Source organism: Heterocephalus glaber, unplaced genomic scaffold (genome assembly GCF_053883595.1).
Source record: "Heterocephalus glaber isolate CG9 unplaced genomic scaffold, H.glaber_assembly_v1.0 deba00000122, whole genome shotgun sequence".
Lineage (NCBI taxonomy): Eukaryota > Metazoa > Chordata > Mammalia > Rodentia > Bathyergidae > Heterocephalus > Heterocephalus glaber.
Genome location: NW_028258138.1, coordinates 56,105,571 through 56,123,607, shown reverse-complemented (window position 1 = coordinate 56,123,607; position 18,037 = coordinate 56,105,571). Strand labels below are relative to the sequence as shown.

At 36.8% G+C, this 18,037-nt stretch overlaps 1 long non-coding RNA gene and 1 pseudogene across 2 annotated transcripts in view; both read left to right on the top strand.

The window, feature by feature from the left end:
* Positions 1–18,037, top strand: part of LOC147830438 (uncharacterized) — a 184,147-nt gene that overhangs the window by 97,815 nt on the left and 68,295 nt on the right. The gene's annotated exons all lie outside the window — the stretch shown is intronic.
* Positions 4,150–4,923, top strand: LOC101714014 (translationally-controlled tumor protein-like; annotated as a pseudogene).

Genomic DNA, 18,037 nt, shown 5'->3' with positions numbered 1-18,037 from the left:
AAGATCATGACTGGGGCTGGGGATTTAGCTAAGTGGTTCACCCAAGTTCAATCCCTGGTACCAAAAAAGAAGATCATGACTGAATCAGAAGGAGGACTGAACTATGACCCACAGTTCCTTCTGTGGAGTCCAGTTCGTGCAGGGCATTGGGTGCAAAGTTGAAGTCTTGGCGATTAGATCTTGATTTCTTAGGATCAGAGTGTTTATAGTTACTGATTCTCTGCCCTAGAAAAATTAATAAATCTTGCATGCTTTTCTTCATTTGCATAATTGTGGATAAAAATAGCACCTACCTTTATAGGGTTGTGATGAGAATTAAATTAATACCTTCATATAAGACAGTTTCTGTCACATAAAACCTCAGTAAGTGATAACAATCTTTGGTATTATAAAAAACAAATAGTAAGATTTCGGGTCCAATATTTGTCATACTAATGACAAAAAATAAAGTCTCATGTAACATGCCTTTTCTTTTTATTCTCCTGATCAATAGCAAGGGTCTGATTAGAATTCATTTGGGATTAGTTGAAGTGAATTGGGCAAAGTGGAGCACCTCATATGGAGAGGAGGATAGGGTTGCACTCTTACTGTACATTATTCATGATAATAAACCACTGGATAAAGATTCCAAAAGTAGCATGTTGGGAGCAATGCTACATAATTCTAGGGAAAAATCATTTCAGTAGGCCTAGTTCTTCTGCCCACAGGCCAGCTATGACATTCTAGACATAATTGCATTTTGGCCTCAGGTCACAACTGAGACCTCAGTGATCCCCAGATGCTGCAATGCTCCAGGACAAGACCACATCTGTGGGAGATGCCAGAGAGGAACCAAATCTTCATCTGCATAGTTCCGCATTGCTCTTAGATTTCCCTGGCCCCCCAGTCTTTTGTTACACCTTGTTTATCCCAATGTAAAGTACTGAACTCTGCATTTCACTTGTTACATTTGTTCCCCATGTACTGAATAAAAGGTGCTGCAAGCTAGGGGGTCTTTGTCTTTGCTGCTCAGAGCAGCACTGACCAGACCCAAAGCTCAGCTTCTTCTCATTTGTCTACCTTTCCCGTAATTCACTGTGTGCTCCCATGGTTCACAGGAGACTAGGACTTACTGCAGAGGTTCTGGTAATGTCCCCTTCCTCTGTTCCCTAAGTAGCAGGCAGAAATTAAATTTAAATATAGAGGTGTTTGAGCATATTTCTGTTGACCCTCTGGATTGGGTGGCTTGTCAGAGGGTTGGCCTGGGGATTTCAGTTGAATTTGGATTAAGACCTTAATCAAAGTCCAAGTCATATGGGATAGGCTTGTTATGACCCAGATAAAGAGAAAAGAGTAAAAAAATACAAAATGGATTTTTACATGTTTATGGAACAGATATTAGCAATCTGTATGTAATCACAGCTGAATATGAGGGAAAAATAGGGTGGACGAGGTTGCTGAAACCATAGAAACACATGCAAGGGACAGTTAATCTGAACGGTCAACTTGACTGGCTTGAGAGACCCCCATAGCATGTCACTAAAGGACTCTCCTGGATATATCTGTGCAGGTCCTGGGGCATGATGTTGGGGAATATAACTGGTCTGTGGCCCGTTCCTGTCCAGCATTCTTTCACCAGCTCTGATATTCTTCAGCTCTGATATTCTGCCTCTGCTCAGGCCCCCAGTGATAGAACTAGCCCACAGTGAACTGAAACCTCTGAAACCATGAGCCAAATAAACCATTTCCTCATTTAAGTTGTATAAATGTCAGGCATTTTGTCCCAGCAATGGGAAAACTGATCAATACAAGTGGTCTAGTACAAGGAATATATTATATGCTCTAGCATTCAATCTGTTAGGAGCAATATATTTTACTTAATTTCCCTGACACTCAGTTTCTTCATAAAGTAGGTGTAATATTTCTTATTTTAAAGGTTGTTGGGAGGAATAAATATGCTATTGTATGCAACAGAGGATGTGATTAGTTCCTTTTAAGGATCAGATCTGTTCCTGGATCCAGAAATTTCAAGTATGTTGCTTGTGTCATCTGAGAGGAAAGCTGTTCTAGGAAAGCATACATGGATTGCTACTGGAAAGTGCCCCTTCCTTCAACTTTTTGCCATGCTTCCTGTGGTCCCTTATCTGGCAGACTAGTCTTCTGTCTTCTGCTGAACAGATAACCAATTCTCCTTTTTCCTGTTGAATGCTTCACTCAAGGAAATGCAAGGGAAAAGAGTGGACTTTTCTAACTTTTCTAGGTAAAAGGGCCGAAAACCAAGCCCAGACCAGGCCACAACAAGCTTTTATTAGGGGAATAGATCTGCCGGGATGTCTCTGAACAAAGGAGAGGCAAAAGCAATATGGCCAGGGCAGGGAGAGTCTTTTATAGAGACTGGGGTGGGGTTTGTAGGGGCTGAGGTGGGGTTGAGTGAGGTAGTGACTAGGGAATGGAGGAATCGGTGATGTCACTAGTGGTAGGAGGTGAGCGAATATTAGGTTACTTTCTAGGTGGGAACAGGGGCATGATGGGAAGAAGGGTTTATTCTTTGGTGGGAGCAACCATCTTGGCATGATGTCACACAGGGGAGAGGGCAAGGCAAGATAGGAAGAGGGCAGCTACTATGCATAATAGCTGCTGAGGTAGTGGGAGACCTATCACTAGCATTGCATTCTCTCTTAATAAATCTCTCTGCAGTTTATCTCTTTTTATATGTAATTTTCAAGTCACTAAATTTAGTTTTCATTGGGGAGGAAGACGTAAAGAAAAAAAGGGAGAAAGAAACAGATGTAAATTGAGAGGGGAGAGGAATTTCATTATCTAACCTGTAGCATCTACTGATGCAGGCAAATGATAGCAACTGATATGCTCTGTTCTTTGCACAGCCCTGGAGTGTTGTCGCCCATGATCCACCTTAATGTTTAATAGGCATTTGTACAGAAACACCACAGAAGATGAGATGTTAATTGCTCATAACATTTTAATTTTTCTTTTTTAATTTAGAAGTCTGTTCATCATAAAGTAAAGAATGTTTTTTGGCTAGGTTGAAATTTTAATGTTCAGCTCTTAAATTTTTCTATGAGATAATTTTTCTGAGAAAAGTTAGTACTAAATACTTTGTATTTGTACCATGCCTCATTCCAAAGACATCAAAGTCCTGATCAGAAACTCAGAGAGAACTGGGAAGAATTCCAACCTCTTCTGTACTCTGCTCAGCTCTTTTGGAGATACTGCTCCTTAGCAGTGGGTGCAAGCTGCAGAAAACTGTCTCTTTTATCAACTTCTTCAAGTTTTACTCGTAATTGATTGTTGTGGTGAACTTCTCAAATCCTGAAGGCTTATAACCCTCTGGTTCTATCACAGTCATTGAATGATTTTTTTTTCATGTTTCTTTATATTTCATTTGAGAGTCTGTTTTAGTACAGGAGAGTCATATAAAATATTCCTGAAAAAGCACCAAATACAACAATTTCTAGTAATCTCCCAAGGATTACAGCAGAAAAGAAAGGATATCTGATGTCAAACAGTGATCAAATCTATTTTAGTAGAGAATTTTCTCATGAGGGATACTTTCTAACCACTCATAGTATGTTGTTCTTCTAATTCAAAATGTTATCTTCTCTGCTTTTAATACAATTCTTCTTTTTAATCTGTGAACCCTACTTCCCCTTATTCCTCTTCCTTGTATTCTTCTCCTTCCTTTCCTCCTTTATTTTCCTCCTCCTTCTCTCTCTTCCTCCCTCTTTTTGTCTGTTCAAAAGTTACCTCCTCTGAGAGGTTTTTCCAGTCCTAATCACAAGGCTCAATTTGTCATTGTTTAGTTTAGCCTGAATATTCTTTCAAGTCCAATAGTTCCTATCCATCCTACTACAGCAATTTGTATTCATGTTTATCTCTGTCACTATGCTATGACTCACCAAGATATATTGTTTCCTGAATCTTTATTATCTAATGTAGCTCTGGACACATACAAAGTATTCACAAATAGTTGCAGAAAGAATACTTTTATAAATTACCAGAAGTTTCTACAAGATTAAAAAATACAACAGATGTTTCATTTGAAATAGGCTCTTCTAGCTTTTCCCCCCCGCTCCCCCCTCCCCCCGTGCGCCGCTAGGGTTGCACCGCGCTAGCTCTGAGCTCCAGGGTCCTGCTAAGCTAGCACGGCCAAGTCTCCCTTCAGCCATTATCATGATTATCTATCGGGACCTCATCAGCCAGGATGAGGTGTTCTCCGACATTTACAAGATCCAGGAGATCGCTGGCGGGCTGTGCCTGGAGGTGTAGGGCAAGATGGTTAGTAGAACAGAGGGTAACATTGATGACTCTCTCATTGGTGGAAATGCCTCTGCTGAAGGCCCGGAGGGCGACGGTACTGAAAGCACGGTAGTCACTGGTGTTGATATTGTCATGAACCATCACTTGCAGGAAACCAGCTTCACAAAAGAGGCCTACAAGAAGTACATCAAAGATTATATGAAATCAATCAAAGGCATACTTGAAGAACAAAGACCAGAAAGAGTAAAGCCTTTTATGACAGGGGCTGCAGAACAAATCAAGCACATCCTTGCTAATTTCAAAAACTATCAGTTCTTTATTGGTGCAAACATGAATCCAGATGGCATGGTTGCTCTCCTGGACTACCGTGAGGATGGTGTGACCCCCATTTATGATTTTCTTTAAGGATGGTTTAGAAATGGAAAAATGTTAATGGATTTGGCGGTTATCTTGGATCTATCACTTGTCATAACTGGCTGCTGCTTGTCATCCACACAACACCAGGATTTTAGACAAATGGGACTGATGTCATCTTGAATGCTTTGTTTATTTTGACCATGATTTATTTGGAGGGAAGACACTGTTTTTTAGGGAAAAAAAACATGTCATGTAGGTTGTCTAAAAATAAAGTGCATTTAAACTCAAAAAAAAAAAAAAAAAAAAGAACTAGGCTCTTCTAGCCCAGCATGATGGTGCACACCTGTAATCCCAGTACTTAGGAGGGTGAGGCAAGAGTATTGCTGTGAGTTCAAGGCCAGCCTGGGCTACATGGTGAGACCCTGTCTCAAAAAGAGATAAATCAAATAGGCTTTTCTCAGTTTTCAGAAATTCTATTCTATTGTTCATACTGAGATAGGATAGATGAAATAAAAAGTGGGAAGGAGACAAGGAAATCATAACTGAAAATTGTATTTTGTAAGAAAATTGCAACTTCCAGACCCTGGCTGAAGTCACCTAAGACAGCACCATGCTGAGATTCCTTGGCTAAATTTACACCTCTTCCATAATGGACCAGTCACTAAAAGGCCATAAATTGGCTCAATTAAGACAGTAAGAGTAGGAGCCTGGCCCTGATATAAGGACAGCCTCAATGTAAACAGTTCTTGGCCAGATTTACATTCCTTCTCTACCAGAACAATCACTGGATCTCACTTCTCTGAACATCTGCCCTACTCTCTTTATTTCTGCCTAATAAACCCCATTTGTGCATCTTTCTGATGCATTCTGAAAATTCTTTTTTTGAAAAGGGAATCAGTGAGCCTGCTACAGTGAGGTGGGTTAAGTTTGGGAATCTCTTGGACTCCCCAGCCCAGTGACAATGGTTTAAAAAAATTAAACTATTTCTTATATTAGGTTTAAATGAGCATTTGAGAAAGGAGTATGCTGGAGATCAGTTTGAAACCATACTGAACAAGGTATAAAATATTATTGAATTGGCTTGTAAATTTTCTATTGATTAAATTGTGAGTCTCTCCCAGGCCTACATGACTTGCTAAAAGAGCCTTCGGCTGGCATACAGAAACAGAGCTCCCTATGCCAATGGTCACAGTTGAGGTTTCAATGATTGATGAAACCGTGATGCCTCTGATAGCAAGATGACACTGTAGCTCAGGATTTTATGACTCTTCTGCAGCCCTTCTACCAGAACAAATGTCAGCTAAAGAAAACACAGGTTACTCATTAATCACTACCTGTCTTTCACAGGAATGTATTATTCCTCCCTTTTACAAGCCTGTTCTCATTAGTACCTTAGCCCCTGTTGTTCTCTCCATTTGCCTTTACAGCCCCTGTAATGCTGTGTGATCAATAAATATTGGCACTTCCAGAGCCTCATGCTCTTAGCTGGATAAGAGCTTTGACAGTCCTGGACCCCGTTGAACCAATCCTTAGTCTATGTTTTGTCTTTGTCTTTTATCCTTGCTGAACCCTCAGTCAAGTGGTCAGGGGTTTTGCACAGCCCCTGATAAGAATAGGAAAAAGAAAATAACTTACTTTGATATAATGAAAAATTTTAGAACTTCAAACCAAAAGAAAATGCCTGCCTATGAAAGGCAACAAGGTGTTTCAATTTCTGGAACCATTTTTATATATTTTAAATATAATCCAATGCAATATCACTCCTAAAACAAGTCATTTGTTTGGATTTATGTGTTAAATTCAACTCTTCATTATGTGTATCTTTTGTCTGCTTTAGTCTTATAATGCATAGTCTAAGAGTGATCCTTCCCATTCTTCCTTACTTGGTAAAACCCTGAGGCAGTTTCCCAACAAAATATTTCAGTGAATTGTTATGGACTACAGAGCAAGTAAGTTGTAATAAAGCAAAAAGAATTCAAGTCTCTTACTTCTTTTTGACCCCAGCATACTCTATGAAAATTAAAATATTCTATTCTTAGACCACACATTTCGTAATGTTCAGTAAAAGAATGTAGATATTCCAAGTAGTATGTCCCTCCACAAAGAAATATACATATCCCTTAAAAACATGTCTGGAATGAAGAGCCTTAAAAATGTTCACCTTCACTAATTCTATTCCTAAGAATCTCTCTTAAGTAAATCATCAAATATGACTATAAAGAGATATGCTAAAGAACTTTACATAATTATTAATCAGTAAAAATGAAGAACTATTTTATTCAACAGTGTAGATGGGCAAAATAAATCATAATATATTTGTATGATAAAATATAAAACAAAAATTCCAATATTGGAAGATTTTTATAAAGGCATTAAAAATTGGCCATACCATAACATGATATGAAGGAAGTTGAGAACATGAAATTAATTTTGTAGTAAAAAGTATACGTACAAACAAACACACATTAGAATAAAAATGAAGACAATGAATTAACCACAATGATATGCTTCTTTTATAATTTATCACTACACTGTGAGTATATTTTGCTTGAAAAATATTTTTTAATTTAAAATTTTATTCTTATTAGTACATGTTTGCAGTGCATAATGATTACATTTATTATAGGGAGTTGGTACACATGCATATCTTAATGTATAAAGATATCACTTTATACATTAAGCATGATCTATTGGAATTTCTCTGAAGTTACTTTTCAGGGTCGATTCGGTATATGACAGAACCTTGTTATAAATGATATTTTCTGCACAGTATCCTGGAAAATGGAAGTAGATCTCATTTGATAATCATGGGCTGTGGCTCAGAATGACTTAGGAGAGAATGCTTTTTATAAAAACTTGTCTAGAGCTCATTTCTGGGAATGTGGAATCCAGTATATATTTTTTGGCAACACTTTGTTTAGGTAATTCAGATTCATATCAATAACTATCCTGTATTACTTTGGTTTGAAATAAAAAGAACAAATATTAAATAAAGCTTAAAAAGAGGATGTTGGGATGGATGAGGAGGAAATATTTAACTTCTGGTAGAAAGATAAGCAAGGCCCTCAGAGCCTTCTGGAGAGGCTGATAATCATTGAAATAGCATCACTAGTAATACATTTCTGTGGTATGAAAGATATAGAATACCTGTTGGTATCTTATTACTTTCTTTAACTCCTGAAATGAGGTTAGACAGAAAAGGAATACATGGATATAATATTTATTGTGATTATGGCCTTAAAAAATATATTTGGGTTATTATAAAAGCATCACACCTAAATTTACAGCCTAATTTAATTGCTATTTTATGCTTCTCCAGAAAAATATCCACAAGTTAGAAAGGTTGAATTTCTTTTAATCTTCCCATTTTATGTGTTCTACTTCGTTATTTTATTTTTATTTAGTTTTTATAAAGCACAATTTTTTTTAGAGTCAATATTTGTTCAGATTGATCCCAAAATTTGAAAATTTATTTCTTTACAGTAGTTTTTGTTAAACTTTCCTTGTTGGTTCAATTCATTTTCTTATGAAAAAATTAATAGTTTACTTAGTAAGTGTGGAAAAAATCTCTCAAGCTTTGATTGTTTTTAATTATCTATTTTACCCTCATACTTAATATGCAGAATAAAAATGAACATATATCCACTTAGAATAAATTTTTCTAAATATAGGATGTTTTGTGTAAGCCTCATGGTAATCACAAAATAATACCTGTAGAAGATATACAAAAGAAAAAAGTGAACAAAGCATGTCACTACAAAACATAAAGCAAGATAGTAACAGAAAAGGGGAAAAAAGAGCCACAAGATAGAAAACAATGAACAAAATGAACAATTACATGTCTGAGTCTGTTAGTAAGTCCTTCCCTATTAATAATTATTTAAATCTAAATGGATTTAATACTGTTGTAAGACATACAATGGTTGAAAGGGTGAAAGGAAAAATAAAATAGAACAAGATTCAACTGTACTCTCTAGACATACATTTGAGGACACACAGGAAGGAGGAAAAAGGTCTTTTATGGAAATAGTAAGCAATAGACAGCAAGGTTGTTTACATTTATATCAGACAAAAGAGAATTTAAGTCAAAAAATGTCAAAAGAGTAGAAGAAGTATAATATGCAGTGAACACCTGACCTAGAACTTGATCGGTTCAGAGGGCTGTAACTCAAGTTGGTTGAGGTCTGGATGTTTACCTGGGTACACACTAAATAATAAGAGGCAGATGAATCTTCCATTAACCTAATTAACCCAAGTTGTTCATAGGTTAGGCCTATCATAACTTGAGGGTCCACTGTATAATGATAAAAAGGACAAATTTCCTAGAAAAGTAGAAATATGATAAATATATGTTCACCCAGCATCCATGACGTGATCTATTTTGCTTTAGCAGGCAGTTCTTTCTGAATGATGTGTAATCTTACAATATCCCAGACCAATAGATCCAATAGATCATGGACTGAAACCTCGAAAACTAAGTAAAACTTTTCTTTTCATATAAATTGATTTATCTCAGATGTTCCTTATAGTGATGCAACACTGACTAACACACTGTATCAGCCAGTATGTGCTAGAGAAACAGATATAACACAAGGTATACAAATATATATATATATATATACATATATGCATATTTATATATATAAATTTACAAGATTGGCTTACAATAGCCACCCACAGAGTTGGATGAGGAAGAAACCAGAGGATTTGTCTGCACACTGGAGACTGAAGTATTTAGTTGACTGCCTGGAGCTCACTTCAATGTCCCTGATATGTCCTCAATATCAGGAGGCTGATGAGCCTGTGCTGGAAGCCAGGAGATAACGTCCAAGGTAAAGACTGGAATTCCCCTGAAGGAGCAGAAGCAGCAGTATCTTTCCTCGTGTCCCCTTTGCATTATCCAGTTTATGAGCTGCCTCAAGATGGGCCCTTCATACCCTAGGATGTGGAAGAGCTGATTTAGTTAAACTTCTCTTAACCAACTTCTCAAGTTGACACACAATCTCAATCAACCATTTCACACACACACACACACACACACACACACCCCTCAGGGAACTATACAAACAAGAATAAAATAAACCCAAAGTTAGCAGAAGGAAGAAAGTAAATAAACTTAGAGCAGAAAAATGAAACAGAATAGAAAAAGTCAATGAGATCAACAAAATACAAAACTTTAGCTGGATAACTAAGTGTCTTAGTCTGTGCTGCTCTAACAAAATACTTTAGAGCAAACAGTTTATACTTTAGAATAAATATTTTATACTGTAGAGTGGATAGTTTATAAACAATGAAAATTAATTTCTTACATGTCTGAAGGCTGGCAAGTCCAAGATCAAGGTGCCAAAATCAATGTCAGTTGAAGGCTGGTCTGTGCTTCCAGGATGGCCCCTGGTTTCGGGTGTCCACACTGCTGAAAGACAGGAAGGCAAGAGAGCACTCCTCTCAGCCTTGAGCTCTTTTTAAAGGATGCTAATCTCAGAGGCCCTAGTTCTTAATATTGCTGTATTGGATATTAACTTTGTTTTTTTTTCTTTTCTTTTTTTTGTACCGGGGATCAAACTCCAGTCATTGCACTTGCAAAGCAGGTGACAGAACCACTGAACTAAATCCCCGGGCCTTGATAATAACTTTGAATGTGAAATTTTGAAAGAAGGTCTTCATTCATCCAAAGCTTTTCAATTTTGGCCACCAAAATTCTTCTACTTACAAAGAAATCACATCATGCTATTTCAGTGGTCCCCAAAAGATTTTTAAAAATTATTTTTATTGATACATTTTAGGCATACAATATAATGACACTCATCTTTGGAGACTTGTACCTTTACATAATATATCTTGATTCTTATTTTTCTCTATTCCCCTGCCCTCCCTTCAACCCCTCCATCCCTCCCTATTTACAAAGACTTTGTTTTCATTTTCTCATTTTCTCATGTTAATTCAATGCCCTTTTTTCCTTCACCCTACCCCTCCCACTTCCCCTTCCCCTTTGCATCTTTCCTTCCTATTTCACATTACCTATTGTACATTTTAGTCCTTATTTACACTTTCAATTTCTCACACCAGAGAAATATTCCATATTTACATGTGTCCTATTTATTTCACTTAAGAGTATCACTTCAATGTGCATCCATTTAGCTATAAATGTCTCAAATTTCTCATTCTTTATGGCTGAGTAGTGCTCTATTTTATAAAAAACACATTTTCTTTAGTTTCCAGTTGATGGGCAATTGGGCTGTTTCCAAGTTTTAGCTAAATAACTGTGCTGCTATGAACATCGTTGAACATATATACCTGTGGTATGATTCTTTTAATTATTTTGGGAAGAAACCCAGCAGGGGAATAGGTGGGTCAAGTGGGACTTCTAGTCCTAGTATCTCCATACTGATTTCCACAGTAGTTGCACCACTCTACACTCCCACCAACAGTGGAGAAGGGTTCTTTTTTACCCACAGCCCCACCAGCTTTTGTTATTGGTTGATTTCATGATAGCAGCCATTCTTTTTGGGGTGAGGTGGAATCTCAGCATTGTTTGCATTTACATCTCTTCAATGATCAGTGATGTTTGTTGATTTTTATTTTTAATAAAGATCTCTCTTGAGGGACACCTGGAACCCCAGAAAGCACCGACTTTTAAAGAAAGAAAAGGAGACAGCCTGGGGGATGAACAGCAGTTTATTCCTCTGGCACTATTGGACAATCACAAAGGAAAGAAGCAAGGTCTTTATACATGTAAGAAAGCAGCTTAGTTATTCTGGCTATTGTCTTTCTGATTTTCACCTCTGATGATAACCAATGACTTTAAGTGACTCATAAAAGCTACAGGAGAATTCACAAATACCCTGTTTCCGTTCACCAATCCCATACATCAAGGAGCACACTGCAGCCCTCTTTCTATCAGATCTTTTTATGAAGAGAGCAGGATGACTTTAGCCAAAAATCAAGCCCACTAGCCCACCATAAACATCACAGATGTGCATAGTGAGTCGTATCTCTCTTACCACCCGTAGAGTCATTGGATCTCGGTCCTCTGATCCTGGAAAATGGTAAATAAGAAAACTAGGAAAAGCTGTTTTTCTCCTGTGAGACTTTTACAAGATCTCAAAGTTTTCTGGCATTCTTTTAACAAACAGACTTGTGGAATTTCCCAGAAAAGACTTAATTCTCTTAGTTAACAAACTTCTTATGATATATTCTTACAACTAGATAGCTGAATTCTACCATTTCCCACAGATGTTGAACATTTTTTTACATTTATTTGCTTGTTTTACTTCTTTGTCTGAGAACTGTCTGTTCATTTCAGATGCCCATTTTTGGATTGGGTCTTTAAATTTGGGAGGTCTGATTATTTTAAGTTCTTATAGATTCTAGATAGTAGACCTTTGTCTGAGGAACAGTGGGTGAAAAGTTTTTCCCACATTGTGGGTTATCTCTTCGCACTGCTGGTGGTTTCTCTTGTTGTGCATAAGCTTTTTAGTAAGAAGAGATTCTACTTGTTGATTCTTTGTACTAATTCACATGCCACTGAGGTTTTGTTCATGAAGTCTTTTCCCATGCCAGTCTCTTCAAGAGTTCTACCTAAGCTCTCTTCCAGCTGGTTTAGTGTTTCTGTTTTAATATTTAGATCTTTAATCCATTTTGATTTTAGTTTAGTGCATGGTAAGAGACATAGGTCTAGTTTGAATCTTTGGCAAGTTGAAACCCAATTTTTCCAGCACCATTTATTAAAGAGGCTACCTTTTCTCCAGTGAGGATAGTTGACTCCTTTGTCAAAGATGAGGAGGCTGAGTATGTCTGGAGTTGTTTCTCCATCTTCTAATCTATTTCACTGTTCCTCAGGTCTGTTTCTTTGCTAGTATCATGCAGTTTTTATCACAGTAGCTTTGTAGTATAGTTTCAAGTTGGGGATTGTGATACCCCCTACCCTGACTTGTTGCCAAGAATTGCTTTTGCTATTCGAGGTCTCTTCTTGTTTCAAATGAATTTTTGGATTGTTTTCTCTAGCTCTGTGAAGTATACTGCTGGAATTTCAATTGGGATTGCATTGAATCTATATAGCAGTTTTGGAATTATGGCCTTTTCCCTATATTGGTTCTTCCTACCCAGAAGCAAGGGATGTCTTTCCACTTTCCCATGTCATCTTCCAGAATGCTCTAGTTAACAGAGTAGAGATCTCTGATTTCTTTCTTTAGGTTGATTCCTAGGTATTTCAATTTTTTGGATGCTATTGTGAAAGGAATTGTTTCTCCAATTACTCTTTCAGTGAGTCTGTTGTTCGTGTACAGGAAAGCTATTGATTTTTGTGTGTTGACCTTGCATCCAGTTACTTTACTGAATTTGGATATTAAGTCTAGAAGACTTTTAGTGAAGTTCTTGGGGTCTTCTATATAGAGTATCGTGTTGTCTGCAAATAATGACAATTTAATTTCTTTGTTTCCAATCTTTATTCCTTTATTTTTTTCTCTTGTCTAATTGCTGTGGCTAATGTTTCCAGAACTATATTGAACAGAGTGGTGATAGTGGACATCCTTGTCTTGTTTCTGATTTTAGTGTGAAGGATTTGTTTTTGAGCATTTAGTATGATATTGGCTGTTGATTTTTCACTGATGGCCTTTATCAGGTTGAGGTAGAGACTGTCTATTCCAGTTTTTGTAGGGTTTTTATCATAAATGCATATTAGATTTTGTGAAATGCTTTTTCTGCATCTATGGAGATGATCATATGACTTTTGTCCTTGGCTCTATTAATATAGTGTATTACATTTATTGATTTGCTTATGTCGAACCATCCCTCCATCCCTGGGATAAATTGATCAGGGTGTATGATCTTCTTGATGATTTTCTGCATTCTATTTGCCAGTATCTTATTAAGGATTTTTGCATCTATGTTCATTAGTGAGATTGGCCTATAGTTCTCTTTTTTGGTTGGGTCTTTCTCCGTTTTGGCGACCAAGATGATGCTTGCTTCTAGGAATGAATGTGGAAGTATTGGTTCCCTTTCCTTTTTTTTTTGGAAAAAGGTAATATTATTTAACAATTTTCTGACTTAAATATTTTCACATAACAAAAGTTTTCATGTCACTGCCAATGTTACTTGTATACAAATGCCAAAAGTGAAAACCAACAAAATCAAAAGATGACTTTTCAAAATAACAGTGAAATGTCTCTTTCTTTAGGAATCTGAAATGAGCTTCTCTTTTAACATACAAAGTTCATACAATATTTAGTAGTAGCAGTAGTCCTTCTCTAAATGTCTTTTAGAATTCAGCAGTGAAACCATCAGGACCTGGTATTTTCTTGGTAAGTTTTTCATTATGTTTTCAATTTCATTGATTGATATTGCATTGTTTAGAATTTTTAGGTCTTCTTCATTCAACTTCGGTAATTCATACTCATGTAGGAATCTGTCCATTTCTTCTGTGTTGTCCATCTTATTAGCATATAGTTTTTCAAAGTAGGTATTGATGATCCTCTGGATTTCTGCTGGGTCCATTGTAATTTCACCCTTTTCATTCCTAATTGCATGGATTTGGGCTTTTTCTTTCCTTTTTCTGATAAGGTTGGCTAAGGGTTTGTCAATTTTGTTGATTCTTTTGAAGAACCAACTCTTGGCTTCATTGATTTTTTTGTATCATTCTCTTAGTCTCCATTGCATTGATTTCTCCTCTGATCTTTATAATTTCCTTCCTTGGACGACCTTTGGGTTTGTCCTTCTCTTATTTTTCTAGAAGTTTGATGTTCAGCATCAGGTTGTTTATTTGAGCTTGCTCTGTTTTCCTAATATGAGTATTCACTGCTATGAATTTCCCTCATAAGATTGCTTTCATTGTGTGCCATAGATTCTGATATGTTGTACTGACATTGTCATTTAATTGAAGGAACTGTCTGATTTCTTCTTTAATTTCCTCTCTGACCCATTGGTTATTCAGAAGGGTGTTGTTCAATTTCCATGTGTTTATAAAATTCTTGTGGTTTCTTTTACTGTTGATCTCCAATTTTATCACACTTTGGTTTGATAATATACAGGGGATAACTTCAATTCCTTTGCACTTCTTAAACATGTTCTGTGAGCAAGTATGTGGTTTATTTTGGAGAATGACCCATGTATAGCTGAAAAGAATGTGTACTCTGATTTTGTGGGGTGGCAGACTCTGTAAACATCTGTTAAGTTCATTTGTTCGAGTTTGATTGAGTTCTAGTATTTTGTTATTTGTTTTCTGTCTAGTTGTTCTATCTATTTGTGACAGTGGGGCACTGTGTTCCCCCACTACTATTGTATTAGTGCTTCTTTGATTTTTCATGTCCATTAGTATTTATTTTATATATTTGGGCACAGAAATATTTGGTGCATATATATTTAAGATTGTCATCTCTTCCTCTTTGACTGTTCCCTTTACAAGGATGTAGTATCCTTCTTTGTCTCTCTTAATCAGTGTTGGTTTGAAATCCATTTGATCTGCAAAGAGGATAGCTGGTTCTACTGTTTATTGGGTTCCTGTTCCATGGAATATTGTTTTCTACCCTTTAACTTTCAGTGTATGAGTTTCTTTTTGAATTGTTTGTTTCTTATATGCAGCATATTGTTGGATCTTGCTTCTGCACCCATTCTGCCAGTTTATTTCTTTTGATTGGTGAATTGAAACTGTTAATATTGATGGTTTTAACCAATATGTATTGACTAATCATTGTCATGACTTTTTGTTTTTGTTGGATTCTCTTCCTTTGCATGGTTCCCAAAAGTTTTAACTCAATCCAGCATCAACATTAAAGCATAAATCCATCTAAATATCATCCATATAAATAGGAATTAGACTTAATGTATGATTCATCCTAAGGCCAATTCCCTTATGAGAGGGAAATCCATCAAGTTACATGGTTCCAAAGTACAACGTCACACAGACTTAGGATAGATATTCCCTTTCCAAAAGAGAAAAATAGGCAAGGAGAAAGGGGTAATGAGTTCCAAGTAAATCTAAGATCTAACAGGGAGGACAGCATTAAATATTAAGGCTTGAGAATAACCGTCTTTGACTCTATAACCCACCTTCCACATATACTGCATTGGGATTGGATCCCCAGAACTTTGTAAGAACAGCTTTGTTGGGTGTGGCCCATGCTGTATCTTTTACAGGCTGGAGTGCGGCACCTAGGGCTTTGCCAGGCTTGGGTTGCTTGCTGGTGACCTGGGATCTTCTTGCTCACATCGTTCCAATAACCATTTCCTCATGGAAACTCTCTATGTTGGCCCTAACTTCATAGTCTAACAAGACACTGTGGCCCTGTGGAAGTTTTCTGCTTGGGCTCCAAATATCTTTTAGGCATCATTTGAAACCTAGTTTGAGTTAACTGTGCCTCTACAACTTTGCGCTCTGATATCTGCAGAGTCATCCCAGCAGAGATTATGCCAGGATTTACAACCTACACCTTTAATACAAGTGACCTGATTTGTACCTACTTGAGCTATTAGTGGGGTAGCCTAGGAGCACTACACTAGATTCCAAGGAGAAGAGACTTGAGGGAATTCTAGGCAGCAAGCACTGTGTCCCAAGTCCTGACTGATATTCCAGAATGCTCCTTTGAAGTTTTTCTTCTCATAGGGCCATGCTGATATAGACAGCTAAGTTAAATGGAAATATTGCAAGCAGTCCAACAGGGCTAGGCCCTCAAGAGTTAGTTTAGAAAATGGAAACACACCAAAACTGTAGCTGGAGGCATATCCATTGAATATCAGGCCTCAAAATTAAGATGAAATGCCTACATACCTTTCCATAAAGAAACCATTATTTCATTGAGGGTGGGCCATCTTTTCCCACCCATTAAGACTAACACTAAGACTTCTAAGACAAAGATAAGACTAAAACTATGGATTTTTGATCAAGCTTAATGATTTCATCCATCTATGTTTACTACATGACTTACTTCCCCATTGAGTCAATGTTACTTATGTGACTAGGTTTGCAATCCTATAGGTTGATCGTAGATTTGTCCTACCTTATACCCACCCCTTGATTTTGTTCTATAAAATCTCCCCTGTAAGTAGAGTCTGTAGCAACTCACTTTCCAGGTCCCCTCCTGTCTCTCTCAACAAAATTTCCTACTTTTAACCTCTGTCATTCTTCAGATTCATTCTTTGATTTGAGGGAACATGAACTTGGCACATCAGACATCTAGTAGGTTTAGGAGCTACATCTATTCCCCCTGCATCACTACCACTCTTGGCATTTGACATAATTGACAGCCTTAAAGATTTTAGCAGTACATTCAGGAGAATTCTCCCTTTTGTCTTGGTGAATAGCTTTTGGTTTCCTTTTGTCCACATCAATGTCCTTATCAAAACATTGCTGGTCATACTCTTGGATTCTTTCCTTAGCACACCTTCTTTTTAATCTTTTACATTCTAGCAAGGCTGATAATTTTCTAATCCTTATGTTTTGGTTCACTTTTGATTTAGGTTGTTTCTTTAAATTGTTTCTTTTTTGTTGTATTTTACTGTAAGCAGGTAAGAGAAGCCATGCAGTGATTCAAAACTTTATTTAGAGTTTTTTTTTCTGCCAAATATCTTCATCATCACTTTTAAATTCTTCCTCTCACAAAGTACAAGATCAATTCAGCCAAATTCTTTACTACATTGTGATAAGAATGACATTTCCTTCAGTTTCCAGAAAATATCCCTCAGTTCTAAGATCTCATAAAAATGCCCTTTGCTGCCCATATGGCTATCATCATTTTGACCACAGCCAATCAATCTCTAAGAAGACCAAGGCTTCTTCTCTTCTGAATCATCACAAGAATCACTCTTAATTCTCTGTTCATTTCAACCTAGGGTTTTTCATATATGCATCTTCATACTCTTCTAGTTTCTACCCATTACCATCCCAAGTTACATCTACATTTTTAGATAAGTGTTGTAACAAAACTCCAATTTTCTCATACCAACTTATATCTTTGTCTAATTGTGATGGTATAATACAATACCTAACAAAAGGTAATTAGTAACAATAGAAATTAATTTTCTCATATTCATGGAGGCTGGAAAGTCCAAGATGAAATATGCTGGCTCAGTTTCTGGTGAAAGTCTTTTCTTTGTAGGGATGCTCACAGGGTAGGAAGAAAAGATAGACAAAAAGGAGTTAAATGCTATGCCCTCACATAGTAGAAGAATAGAAAAGATGACTGTGCTGTCTTAATCCTTTCTTCAAGGCTCTAAAATATTTATGAGTTCAGCCTCCTTGTTACCTAATCATACCCTAAGACCCCACTTTTGTCACCACCACCATGGAGATTAAGTTTCAACATGAATTTTGGAGAGGATGCATTCAAACCATAGAAAGAATTTTTTAAAAATTAGAAGATTTAAAAAGAGTGAAAGAGATGCTACAATTGATGTCACAAAGATTAAAGGGATTATAGGAGAATACTATGAA